Source organism: Monodelphis domestica, chromosome X, assembly GCF_027887165.1.
Source record: "Monodelphis domestica isolate mMonDom1 chromosome X, mMonDom1.pri, whole genome shotgun sequence".
Lineage (NCBI taxonomy): Eukaryota > Metazoa > Chordata > Mammalia > Didelphimorphia > Didelphidae > Monodelphis > Monodelphis domestica.
This window is the reverse complement of record NC_077235.1, coordinates 65,219,958-65,234,839: the sequence shown is the minus strand read 5'-3', so window position 1 is coordinate 65,234,839 and position 14,882 is coordinate 65,219,958.

Below are 14,882 nucleotides of genomic sequence, written 5' to 3'. Positions count from 1 at the left end.
CAAAGGTCTCTCATGGTCCCTCACTAAGTAGGAGGCTTTGGGAAGAACTGAGGAAAAGACAATGGGATTGGAAGGCAACAAGATTTTGTTCAGACACAAGGAAGAATCCCTCACTTTTTTGTTGTGGTTTCTGCCTCCTGAGAAGTTTCACAAATCCTTAAACCACATACCCTACCATGAGGTTGGTGGGCAGGTATTAATAACTCCATTAACAGAGGAGAAAATTGAGGCCTGGGGAGGTGGGGTGACTACCAAGGCCACAGAACTAGGGAAGTGGCAGCCTTAGGTCTCAAACCCAGGTCACTGAATTCTATGTTCTTTCCATTCTCCCTGTTTGCAAGATGCACTTGTTGTGCTATTGCATAAAAGTGTAAGTCACCTCTAATTTTGTGAGTAAGATGACTCACATCAAAACTGTCTGCTGGACCTGAATGGAAGACTTACTACTTATTACTGAGTACCAGGTACTTGGGAACTATATGACCATACCTAAGTCCCTCCCCTTCTCCAGGCCTCAGTTTTTCCGAGGGTTTTCTGTCACTAGAATATTTCTAATTAAGGTGATCCAAAACCAAACCAGTGCTCTTTACATTATAGCCCAGCTGCCCTTGCTAGTCTCTTCCTGTACCACTGGAATATTGCTGCTTTTCCAGGGTCCATGACAGCCCTTTTGGCACCTGCCCCAATCTACCCATTGAGCTTTTATTCTCATTTTCCCTAATTTCATAGGATGCTCTGGGCTAACCAGCCCTTGGAGCCCACCAAGGCTGGCTGCTCACAGACTGTTCCCACCAATTCCCTCGACTTCCTTCCCTTTCTATCCAGAGCCACCACTGGCCTCCAGTTCCCCAGAGATCCAGCACCAATGCCTTCTTTGAAGCTTGTATCATCTCTAGGTCCCCAAGGAAAATCAAACTTTGGGACAACATCTACCCAGAGGCCAAACCTGGCCCCTCAAACTTGAGCTCATCAAGAATAGTCCTGTTTCAAAGCATTTTTTAATGACAGTGGGGCACTTATAATACAAAAAGAAGTGGGGACGTGCTATATCCTCAGAAAAAAAGAGATACGATTGGAGTGGATAAGGTCCATTTTAAAGTTTAACATTCCATGAACTTCCTAAGCTTTGTGTAACATACTGAGTCCCGAGGCTCCTACCAGATCTGACATTCCAAGTTCTAGGGTCCTTTCTAACTCCAGTACCTCATATTCTTAGATCTGAATTCCTTCTGTCTCTCACATTTTCTGTTCTAGGATGTAAGATTGTTCTTAATTCTGGCATTCCATGGGAGATGGCTGAGATCCCTCCCAGTTCTGGCCTTCTCTACATTAAGGTCCTCTCAAGATCTGGCAGCCGGCATTCTGGGTGCTCAGTTCTGTTGTACCTGTTCCATTTACTCTATGTTTAAAGGTCCTTTCTGGCTCTGATAGGCTCTGCTTGAAACTCCTTCCCAGCTCAGACATTCTGTGTTTTAAGGTCCCTTCATAGCTGGTTAGGGGACAGCATGAGACACCTGTAACATCCTTCAGGAAAAACACTCCCTCTAATGATCCAGGTTGTTCCTTCTCTATAATTTATGATATTAGAGAATTTCTTAGAGAAGTACTGTCAAACTCAAATAGAAACTGGAGTCACTAATGCCAACATAACAATCCTTGCTGTCAGCATATTGACCTGGTGTTGGAAATGTAATGTTGAGGCAGCTAGGTAGAATAGTGGATGCCAGACTGGAATCAGGAATACCTGGGCCTCAGATACTTCCTAGCTATGTGACCTTAGACAAGTCACTTAACCTCCATTAGCTTAACCCTTACTCTTTTTCTGTCTTAGAGTTGTTACTAACACAGGAAGTAATGTTCTAAAAAAAGAAAATGTAATGTTATCTGTGTCCTCTTGTCTTTTTAAGCATTTTGTTCAAAATTTCTTAATTGAACCAGTCTGGTTCTGGCCCCTTTGGGGACACCTCTGGCCTAGCGAACTGAGAGGTTAAGTAATTTGCTCAGGGCCATAATGCCAGTAGGTATCAGACTGGACTTGAACCCAGGTCTTCCTAGGTCTGAGGTTGGCATACCATGGCTGCCTCCTCATGAGAATAATAATAAAAATAACAACTTCCTTTTCTAAGGTTCTTTTAGCTTTCTAAAGCACTGATCCACATTTTTTTTTTCATTCAGCTTTTTTTTTCAAGGAACCAAAAGCTGTTTTCTTTCTTTCTCTCATCCCTCTAATCCTTACTGACAGAAAAAAAGAAAAATAAAAACCTCACAGCTGAGTCAAGCAAAACCCATTCCTACACTTGGCTATATCTGAAAAAAGTCTCAGCTTTGCCCATAGAGTCCATTACCTCTCTGCCAAGAAGTTTCATAGCTTTTATGCTTCATCCTGGTTTGTTGGAATCATGGTTGGGGGTCAGTTAAAGAGCCCAGTGGAGAGAGTGTTAGGTCTTTAGTAGGGAGGTCCTGGATTCAAATCTATGCTCAGACACTGCCTAGTTATATGATCTTGGGCAAATCACTTAACCCTGATTGCCTAGCCCTTACTGCAATTCTGCCTTAGGATAACTACTAAGATAGAAGGTAAGTATTTTTTAAAAGAAGAATCTTGGTTGGTCAGCATGATGATCAGAATTCTTAGGTCTTTCAAGGTCTTAACGATGTTATTGTATAAGTGGTTCTTCTTGTTCTCTCCACTCTTCACTTTGATTAGTTCATATAGGTATTCTTGGGTTTCTCTGAAACCATTTTGTTCAGGTATTCCCCAAATGAGAAGCACCCCTTTCACTTTCACAAAATCATCTGCATAGAAGGAGCTGCTATGAATATTTTTTAATATATGGATCCTTTTCTTCCTTCTTTGATCTGTGAGGATCAAGCCTATAGTGATATCGATCAGTCAAAGGACAGGCACACACCAGTAATTTAGAGGTATAGTTCCTTACAGAATGGATAAGCCAACAGCCTGCTCCAATACTATATCAGTTTGCCTGTTTCCCCACAGTCCTGCAACCTCTGTTTTTTTTCCTTTATTTTTTCCTGAACTTTACCAATCTGATGGAGATGAAGAACAACCTCAGAGTTGCTTTACAAACCTCTGTTTTTCCATTATTAATGATTTGGAGTATTTTTTTTTCTAGGCTCTTGAGAGCTCAAATTTCTTATTCCTGAAACTAATTAAGCAATCCTTTCACAATTTAACAAGTGCAGAATGTCTCTTAATTTTATAATTTTCAATCACTTCCTTATATATCTTGGAAAAGAGACCAATTTTCAGAGGAATTTACTGCAGAGATTCCCTCCCACACACACACACTTATCTGCTTACCTTCTAATTTTAGCTAAATTGGTTCTATTTGCTTAAATACTTTTCAATTTTATCCAATCAAAATTGCCAATTTTTTCTCCTGTGATCCTCTCTTTCCTTTGGTTGGTAATGAATGCTTCTACTATTCATAGATCTGAAAGGCAGTTTTTCTCCTCACTCCTCTAATTTGTTTATCATGTGTAAAAATGGAGATTTGAACCCCAGACTTCAATCCACAGAAGTCCTTGGTATTTCCCAGAATTCCCTATAATCTCACCTGAGTCTCCACCTGGGCAAGATCACAATTGGTATTTAACTGGCAGTAATGCCTACCTCGCTGCTCTTTTATGCTCTGCTCTTCCATTGCAATGATGTAGTAAGTAAGCTAAGCGTGGGGGTTCTGAATTGGCTAATCAGGCATGGACACGTGGTTTATTATTTTGTATCCTTGATTCTAATGATCCTTAATAAACCTCATAAAATATAATATTTTTATTACTAGATATAATTTAATTTTTACAATTTTGGCAACCACAAGACTCGGACGAGAACTTCTCAATTTTTTTTAAAAGATAGCATAGATAATTTTTTTTAAGCCAAGTTTCTCCTGTCAAGGCTTTTCAGCAAGACTGATTCTGATTCAACTCGCTCCTGCTACCTGTTCCTGCCTCCATTCATCTGCTCCAGACCTGCTTGACCCAGATCACTCTCCTGGTCCCAACCCACCCTGGTCTGGCCACAGCTGATCTCTAGTCTCTGAGCCTGATCGCCCCAGGCCAGCCCCAGGACCTAGGCTGCTGGTAGTTTCTCCTGTGTCTTCAGGAATCACAAACCAACTGGTAAAAACTGGGGTGTTCTTAGCCTCCAGGTGGCAGGAGACCATGGTGGGGGGGGTGGAGAATGAGGAGAAGAAAGAGAATTTTCCAAACAGGAAGTTACAAGTATGGTGTATTCTATGAAAGAGCAGTGCATTTCCTATTTCAAAGGATATTTTTTGAGTGCACTGATACTTTTATTTATCTCACCTGAGATTCAAGAGAAAAATTCATCTCCCTGCAACTCTTTGCCATGTGGGTCTGCCCAATTTGAGATTAAAACCCACCCTTGCTATGGAAAATCCCACCATAGTGCTGACAAAAGGCATCTCAACAGATAAAAAAAACAACAACACAAAAAAACCCCACCAAACTTTAAAGAGACTGGAGGATATATTTTTAAGGATTTTCAGACCCCAATGTTTTATAAAAATCTCTGTATTTTATTGTATTTTGATTGTTTTGTTTAAGATTTAATTTTGTGGTTTTAAGTTCATATATTAATTGGGACTGTCTCTGTGCATTGACTTTTCCACTTAAATCTTCATGCACAAGTGTCTTTGTGCACAAAAACACACAAAGACAATCGTCATCCTCGGTTACCGAGAGACTACTACTACTACTACTACTATTAATGTATTCAATACTATTCTGTTACTGAATCATTTTAATGTACTGGGTTTTAACTACTGTTATATTCTGTTGCTTTCCCCTATAACTATACTGAAAAAAACATTATTGAATAAGCCCATATATAAAAACAGCCTTTTTCTATTTGGGCTTTGTAAATTGTCACATAGAGGATGGATGGACTTCATCAATCTGGCTACAATTGTATAACAACCTTTGGAAAATTAGATGAGCTAAATATCTCAAACTGATTTTAAGGGGTCTTTTAAACATGATTTTTTAGACTTTTTTTTCAACCACTCTGATCATTTTGCCTGCCTCTAACAGGAGGTAAGGTCCATTTTGGTAGCTGAAGTGAAATACAATTATAATCTCTACCTCCCACATTTATAAAAATGTGAATGGATGGGACATCACAGTCTCATACCAAAGGAGCTGGGAAGTTAATCTTAGGGATTACCTGGATGACTCCCAAAAGGGGAGCATCTCTCATTTATAACTCTTCAGCTCACTTTACTTCCACCAGAATGATATCTAGATTTCTTGATGATGTTCTAGGCCCAAATAAGTTTTACTTTGTTTAAAAATGTATTTGCCAAGGTTGAAAGATTTGCTATGTCTATAAAAATTGTGACAAATATCCGTCAGTTCATAGGCTTTTAAAAATGCCATATAGCAACTTATGTGAAATATGATAGTGGGTTTGTTTGCTATTGTAATTAATTGGGCTATTGCGAATTTGGGGGATATTGATACCTTTTGAATGAGCATTACATATTGTTCTACTGTTCTTTATTAAAAAAATGTTACTTTGTGAAATTCATTTGCTTGCACAGTGGGTCATGGCCAGGTATGAAGAGGAAATGGATCTCATTTTTGGTAAGAACCCTTTGTATTCTATATTTTCTTAGCTGACAGTGTGTCAATGATTATAAGCTATATTTTTGAATTTTAAAACTCTTTTATTATTGTTTTTGCTTGCACGTGCAATAAACTATTTCAGTTTTTATTTTTCTCTCCTTTTTATATTTGAAGCACCTGTCACCAGTATTAAGATTTTCTTTAACTTTTAAAATTTTGCAGTAATATAAATTTTAAACATATTTGCTATGATGTCAATGCATGCCCCCAAAGCCTGAGACTATAAAAATGATGCCATTAATTGTTTAAAAAGAAAATTTATGGGACTTTGCTTAATGATCCTGTCTGATTCCAGGACAAGAGAATACAAAAAAGGAGCACAGACTTAACCTGAATAGTGCCAAAAGAGCACACGGGTAAAAAAAAGAAGAAACCAATCCAGGAAGAATTGATGCACTTCTAAGCCAATACAAAGGACTTGAACCTAGTGTGAGACACAAGGTTGTGATGCTTGACATACATTAAGACATAGGCCTTCCTTGTATCCACACTCTTTGTGAAAATACTTACAGACAAGTATCTCAAATTTGGTTCCTACCTGGCTCCTATAATCTAGTCCCTTTTCTGTCTTTCATAATGTGGCAACTTTCTGTAGTCCTGGCTACTGACTGGGTAAATGTGTAAATGCTTAAATCATTTTAATTGGGCCCTGATTCAAGGACCTGTTATAGATTTATTTTTCCTTTACTTAGAATTTTTACACATAAGACTTTGATAGTCTATACTTCATCCAGAAATTATTTTTTTATTTGGATTTTTTATGTTTTTGACTTCTCTTGCCAATTGATTCATATACCTCATAACTCAGCCATGCATCCCTAAATGATCCCTGTGTTTTTCAATCACCCTCTTCAGGGTGGTATGTATAATTGTTATTATTTTAAATTGCAAAGTTTAAATTCCTTTTGAGAGTAATTTTAGATTAAGAAACACGCTACCTCTCTGAATCCAGAAAGTGAACTGTTTGGAGAAGACACCACGAAGATGCCTCCACAGACAACATGCTGTACCAGAAGATCCAGAGGGAACTTTGGGATGTGGTGATTTGAACTGTGTGGGGTTTGAATGCATTTGTTTTGTACGTATACTCTTATGCCAAAGGGAACTGCCCCAACCAGCTTTTTTGTCAATGTGCCTGGCAATCATTGGTTTTGTTCTCTTTTTTCTTTATCCACAAATTATTGCAATCTTTACATTGATTATATTTCCATGATCCTTTTGGGGAAACTGGTTTCCCAATACGATCACAGGGGGTATGTAAAAATGGAGATTTGAACCCCAGACTTCAATCCACAGAAGTCCTTGGTATTTCCCAGAATTCCCTATAATCTCACCTGAGTCTCCACCTGGGCAAGATCACAATTGGTATTTAACTGGCAGTAATGCCTACCTCGCTGCTCTTCTATGCTCTGCTCTTCCATTGCAATGATGTAGTAAGTAAGCTAAGCGTGGGGGTTCTGAATTGGCTAATCAGCCATGGGCATGTGGTTTATTATTTTGTGTCCTTGATTCTAATGATCCTTAATAAACCTCATAAAATATAATATTTTATTACTAGATATAACTTAATTTTTGCACATGTTGCTTTTTATGTCTCAGGCCCATAACCATTTAGATTTTGTCTTGGCATAAGGTGTGAGATGTTGGTCTATACCTAGTTTCAGCAAGGCTGCTTTCCTGTTTTCCTAGTCGTTTTTGTCAAATAGTGAGTTCTTACCCACATAGCTGGAGTCTTTGGGTTTATTGGACACTGTATGTCATTTACCTAATCTGTTCCAGGGATCAACTCTCTATTTCTGAACCAATATTAAAGCATTTTAATTAGTGCTCATTTGTAGGGTAGTTTGACATCTGAAATATCTTCCTTCATGCCTTTCCCTCTCTTATTTCCCTTGAGATTCTTGGCCTTTTTTTCTCCTTCAGATAAATTTTACCATTGTTTTTCCTGGCTCTCTAAAGAAGTCTTTTGGCAATTTGTTTGCCATGACACTAAATAAGTAACTTAATTTCAGAAGAATCATAATTTTATCATATGGGCTGTCTACCCATGTATAATTCATTTCCTAATAATTTAGGTTTATCTTAATTTATAGAAAAACTTTTTGAGGTTGTATTCTGTAGTTCTGTGTACTGAGGAAGTAAAGGGGCTCAGCGAATAGAGGGTTGGACTTATAGCCAAGAAGACTGGACTTTGAATTCTGCCTCAGGTACTTGCTAGCTATGTGACTGAGAAGACACTTAGTCTCTCTAAGCCTCAGTTTCTTCGTCTGTAAAATGGGAATAATAATTGCACCTGCTTCACAGAGTTGTTGTGAACATCAAATGTTAACATATGTAAAGGCCTTTGCAAACTTGAAGGGTTATATAAATACTAGCTATCATTATATTTATATAGTTTCTGTGTTTGTCTTGGCAGGTAGACTATGAGGCATTTTATACACTCTGTAGTTATTTTAAATGGAATTTCTCTTTCTGATTCTTCCTGCTGGGTTTTCTTGGCAATTTACAGAAATGCTGATGAGTTACGTATATTTATTTTGTATTCTGAAAATTTGGTGAAGTCATATTTCAAATGATTTTTATTTGACCGTTGGGCTCTAAGTAAACCATTATTCTCATATGCAAAAATGATCATTTTGTTTCCTATTTTCATATGCTAATTCCCTTAATTCCTTTTTCTTGTCTTATTGCTATATCTAGTATTTCTAGCACAGTATAGTAGTGATAATGTTCTAGGTTAGAAGTATTGGCCTCCTGAGCTCAGTTCAAAATAGATTCAAGTGTAATTAGGAAATATTTAACACCATAAATAAAATATAAGACGATATCGCTAATATTACATTTTTAAATGAAGTCAACATGTGATCCACAGATATTCTCTAGGAGTCCTCCTTTATCTTTAAGTTTGACAGTACTCTTCTACTTTATCTCCATGAAAAAAAAATGATTCTGGCTACAATCTTTTTTGTATGCTCTTGAGTTCTATTGCCGCATTCTCGAGGTATTAAGTGTTGTGTTCTTTAAGGGTCTCTTGGGAAGCACCAACTGGGGCCCTACAAGCTTTGACTAGACCCAAAGCCACGAGATACACTGGAAAGTCTGAGCCTGCCCTCCTGGTCTGGGCTTTGTAAGCTCCTGACCCAGGTTTAGGACAAGGCAGCACAACTGTAGGCTTGCCTCTGGTTGGAAATGCACAAGTTGCTGCTGACCCTGACCTCTATCAGCTATCCGTATTTTAGAGTAAGAGAACTTCAGGTTCCTCCTTGTAGAGGTCATGTAGCGGTAGGCTTGAAAATGGGCAGGGGGCTGGATCTGAGTCATCCTCTGCCCTTTAAAGGTCAGAGTTACACAGCACATGCTCCCTTCTGTTTCCCCATAGTACAAGTACATGGCGGCAGGTCCACAATAGCTCCTTGTCCCTTTGGTCCCTTTTTTATTCTTCACTGAATCAGTGCTATAGAGTTCTAGGGCACAGATGACAGTGCTGCTTGTTGGCACCTGTTCCTGCTCTTTGCACAGTGTCAGGTCCCTGTATGCTATATCCAGGTCCTCTTCTGGCCTAAGTGCACAGCTGCAAGCTCCAGTTTACACCCCCCCCCCATTGTAAGACTCCATGTGATAGTCTCTTGGAAAGGCCCTGCCCCCACTGTTTTCCTATCCAGCTAGGTCCTAAGCGGTGCAAATCAGGAATCCCATGAAGAGGTCCTGTTATTCAAAGTCATAATTACATGTAAACTATGGTAAGTGATTAGAGCTTAAAGGAAATATGCAACAAAAACTTCAGAAATCAGCTTTTTAATTTGCTTATCAACATAACATGGCAGTAAAGTGTAATAAAAATGTGTTTCGGATATAAGTTTATTACAAACTAGAGTAGATGTAGAAAACAAACATTTAAAGATTGTTGAAGGTCATCCTTAAAGACAAGCCTACACTGATGATATGATGAAAACATCATTATCGCCATTTAAAATATTTTCAGAGCACAGAACTAACCTGTTTTTTCTTTCTTTAAATATTTACATATATATGCCAGTAAGTGCAGAGAGCTTTACCTACATTTTGGGAAATTTGCATTCTTACATTCTCATACAATGAACAAAGTGTATTTGGATGACCTGGGCCATTACCTACAATCAGTTCTGCTTTAAAAAAGGATATTGTTCCTGCAGTATTTTTCAGTAAATGGCCTTTTAAAATAATTTGAAAACTTCTCTGAAAACATCTTTGGTCACCCATGCTTTTTAATGTAAGTACAAAAGAACAGGATGTAATGAAATGGTTGTAACTTCTCTGAATATGAAGATTAACTACTGATAAAAACAATCATTGGTTTTATTTAAAAGTCCTTTCGCTATTACCTCCAAACAAGAGTGTTAAGTGATCCATACCTATTTTAAATCCAAGTTGAGTCTTTTTTTGTTGGAAATGAAAGCTCTGGAAGAAATCTTTTAGCAGAATCAGTGTGCTTCATCCACATTAAAAATTGTTGATCAAGGTATCCACCTTCTTTGATTATTTTCCTCAAGAGATTTAGCTGTCGCATCTCGGTAATTTTAACACTATTTAATTGAAGTTGATATTTAAAGCTCTTGGACAAACCAATGTTTGCAGTAAAATTTCCTTCACCAACTTTTAATTTGTTTGTTTTTATTATTTCATTAATCTTGAAATTTTTGTCTGAATGGCTGCTTGGTCAAAAGGGATTCATTTCTAAAGAATGTTTATCTTCATACAGCTAAAAGATGCTCTATTGATGTCACTGTAACACTTACTACATCAATTTTGCGAACTACAAAAAGCTGATGCATTTTTGCCTCCTTCTTTTATTTTACTTCAAATTTTATCATATTCCACATTATATATTCAAGCATTCCAAAAGCTTGTCCTCTTTTAGAGTGACTATGACTACATTTATTATTTTTTAAACCCTTACCTTCTATCTTGGAGTCAATACTGTGTGTTGATTCCAAGGCAGAAGAGTGGTAAGGGCTAGGCAATGGGGGTCAAGTGACTTGCCCAGGGTCACACAGCTGGGAAGTGTCTGAGGGCAGATTTGAACCTAGGACCTCCTATCTCTAGGCCTGGCTCTCAATCCACTGAGCTACACAGCTGCCCTCTGTTACATTAAATTTTTGTTTTAATGTCATAATAAGCTACTTCTTTTTGTGTTGGTAGGAGAATTCTTAATTTTGCCCATCTTTGTAAGAGCTCTTTTAAAAAAAATTAACTAATACACCTGATGTTAACATGGCATGAAGCACCCAAAAGTATAGCATCATGATAAAAACCCAGACTAGCTCACATTAACTCAATTTTGGTGCACATTGCATAAGACTTTATATGATTTTAAAATTTGTAATAAAGCAAGTTTTGCATTATTTGAACTTGCATTATTTGCAACCTAGCTGTACAAACCTGGGGTAGAAAAACGACTCACTATGATAATTTTTTGCATTTCCCAATTGGCATTTGGTCTGGCATGATTTCCAGGTCTCTGTTGGATTAGTTGTGACAGGGAGCTGGGCTATACTGCTTCTTCCTACCCACAATGAATAGTCTCCTCCATTATACCCATTTTCCAGATAAGACAATAGGTTTTAGAAGGTTTAATGTTATTTGCCCATGGTAACACAACTAGATCTGAAAAATGTCAGAATCTGGAACTCCCCATACCCTAACCATCTGTTTCACTATTGCATCCACATGCTTATTGAATTTCTACATAATTTTTTGTTAATAGACCCAGGAATGAATAAGAAATGGAATGCATCTCTCCATGCAGATCTTTAGGAAAAAAGGAAATGGGGGGCAGCTGGGTAGCTCAGTGGACTGAGAGCCAGGCCTAGAGATGGGAGGTCCTAGGTTCAAATCTGGCCTCAGACACTTCCCAGCTGTGTGACCCTGGGCAAGTCACTTGACCCCCATTGCCTAGCCCTTACCACTCTTCTGCCTTGGAGCCAATACACAGTATTGACTCCAAGACAGAAGGTGAGGGTTATAAAAAAAAATTAAAAAAGAAAAAAGGAAATGTCACCATGATTCTTTTCTCCCCTCCCTTCCCCCATACTTTTCTTTCACCTGGACCAAGACAGTACGCTTCATGGAGACTGGAATATGGAGCAGATGACCTCTAAAGGTCCCTTATATTGGTCAGACACTGGAATATGTTTTCCTTAGATGGAAAGTTAGTCGGGAAGGGCAGGTAGGAGGGTAGCCCTGGCTGAATGCACTGAGACACAAAGTCTCCTAAATCACAAATCTTTCTACCTCCTGGTGCATCCCTAAGACTATCTGTGAGTAGATCTGTTCCAGAGGCACTGGGGATGAGTCGAAAAAGTTCCTCGGTTGGAAGATGAAAAGATGTTGGTCCCAAAACTATGCTATGCCTATCTTCCTCGGATCTCACTTTTGAAGAGCATTGATCCAAAACCTAAGAGTCCAGAATTAAGGAAAATATTAAGTGGCTTATTTTGTAGAGAATTTGGGAAGAATTGGCCGAGTGAAATAGGATTCCAGAGGAGACATTCTTATGACTGCTGAAGGTGGGCTAGAGAAAAGGAGGAAGAGTAAGAGATCGTAAAGATCTTCTATTTCAACTCCTACCCAATGTATATAATACCCTCTACAGTATTCCCAATAAGTGGTTCATCTAGCCTGTACTTGAAGAGGATGAGTAACAGGAAACTTACTACCTTTTGAACTACCCCCTTTCACTTTTACATAGTTCTAATCACTTCATATGTTGAGCCAAAATTAACCTCCTTAGAATGTGAGCATCTCAAGGGCAGAGACTATTTATATTCTCAGTATTTAGCACGTAGTAACTATCATAGCTACTCTGCCTAGCACATAGTAGCCATTTAACAAATGCTTGCTGAGATATAAAATTTGAGTGCTAGATGTACCTAGAGACCTTAAAGATCATCTAGTCAAATCTTCTTATTTTATAGGTGAAGAAACTGAAGTCCAGAAAGGTTATTGACTTGCCCAAAGTCACAAGGATGGGCCCTGTATCTGAACCCATATCTCCTACCTGCAAATATAATGCTCTTTCCACTCCCAAATGCTGCCTCATCCCTTGGAAAGGCATCTATTATAGATGGTCTTCTCAAGGAGTTTAGCCACAAAAGAGAGGAGAGATAGAATGAAAGCTAACAGAAATTGATACATGAAATGATAGTTTTGAGATGGTTGGGAAGAAATGGACACGTCTCTACTTTTCCTTTTAAAAAATCTTACCTTCCATCTTATAACAATATTATGTATTGGTTCCAAGGCAGAAGAGTGATGAGGAGGGCTAGGCAATGGAGGTTAAGTGACTTGACCAGGGTCACACAGCTAGTGACATGGGCACTGTACCCCCAGAAACTCAGGCAAACTATTATGGACAGAGAGATGCACCTCCAGGCTACACCTTGATCCTATCAGGCTCAAGATATCTGTTTGTTAAGGAATCTTTATGCCTCCAGGCAGACCCCAGTCAGATGACCACCTCACCCCCACCAAATGCCTGAGTGACTAGCACTCTAGGTCACATCGACACCATGACACAGAATCTGCTGTAAAAAGTATAAAATCCCCAGAACTGATGTCTTCTGGGGGACAGCTTTTCCACTCATGCTGTGCTCCCGAGGGGAACAGCCTTTTCATTCATGCTGTCTTCCCAAGGAACTGCTCCCCATCTTGCTATCCCACCTTGCTGTCCTCCTGGCCATTCTCAACATTACTTTCTAAATTAATAAATTTCTCTTTTTGTTTTTAAGCTAAGTTTTGGAGTCTTGCATTCTTGCAAAAGGTAGCCTTCCCGAACCCCAGGGGTACACATCTGCACCCCATAACACTAGGAAGTGTCTGAAACCAGATTTGAACCCAAGACCTCCAGTCTCTAGGCCTGGCTCTCAATCCACTGAGCCACCCAGCTGCCCTGGGCATGTTTCTAGGTAATAGGGAAGTAGTCAGTAGACAGGAGTGGAATAAAAATTAGTGAGAGAATAAAAGTGATAGATGGGGCAATTTGCTGAAGAAAATGGGATGGAATGGGATCACTTGTACATACAGAGAGGTTAGATTTAGCAAAAAGAAGTAATAACCGTTCATGTGAAACAGGATTGACGGAAGAGTTAGTTGGGGAGGTTATTTGACTGATGTGAGAGGAGGTCCAGAATGGGTGCTCTTGAAAACTGGCTTCAATTTTTATGATGTGATATGAAGCATCTAAATAGAGGGTGGTGAGGAGAGGAGATGTGACAATTTCAGGAGGTGAGGAGGGATGAAAAGGCTTGGAAAAACAGCTGTGGTGAGCAGGAGAGTGAATTCATTAAGAAAGATTACAAACACTGCCTTGCTGCAGTGAGGACTCAGTAGAGATAAAGTAACACAAATTTTCAATGCATCCAGTCAGCAAAATTCTGTTGTTTTCCACCTACACTGAACAGCATGTGAGTAAGAATGAAAACACTGGAGGGTGAGAGTAATCCAAGGTTGGGGTCAGGAAGGGCAAGATATTTCATAGGACAAAGGTGCAAAGGCTCAAGAGGGCAGTGCAGAGTTGAATTAGTTCATCATGGGGTCACAACTGGGAATGACAAAGAATGTAGTCAGTGCAGGGAGTGCTGGTTTAAGAAAGAACTGACAGGAGGGATTGGAGGTCACAGTGATAAGGGAGAATGGGGTGTAGAGGTACCAGGCAGAGAGAGAGGTGGAATGACAATAGAGTATGAACAGATAATGGAATTTCAGAGTTCAGGTGATCATGGAATACTGGTGTATGATCATCTTGGTGTGTAGCTATAGGGAGATGGAGGAGTAGACCATGGGAAATGAGCAAATTGGTGAAGTAGCAGGCAGCTAATGCTGCAAGACATGGTGACTGTGTTGGTTTGTTTTACTTAAATTGACTTCCTTATTTTGAGAGAGAAGGAGGAAGGGTGGAAATGTAGAGCAAGATACTACTTGGGTCAAAGGGAAAAGATAGCAGTATAAAAGTTATCAATAAGAGAAGAAATAAAGAGGATTTGAAGTATAGAGTTAGAGAGTTGAGGAGAAAATAGTGATTACTATTTTTTCAATTAAAAAGGAGGCAAAATCCTTCAGGTGAAGAAAAGTAATGGAAGGGGTTTTAGGAACTTGAAAGAAAATATGGTTTGGAATGGATCTCACAGGGAGAGGGAGTCAGCCAAGAAAAGATCAAAAGACAATGATGCAACGGGGAG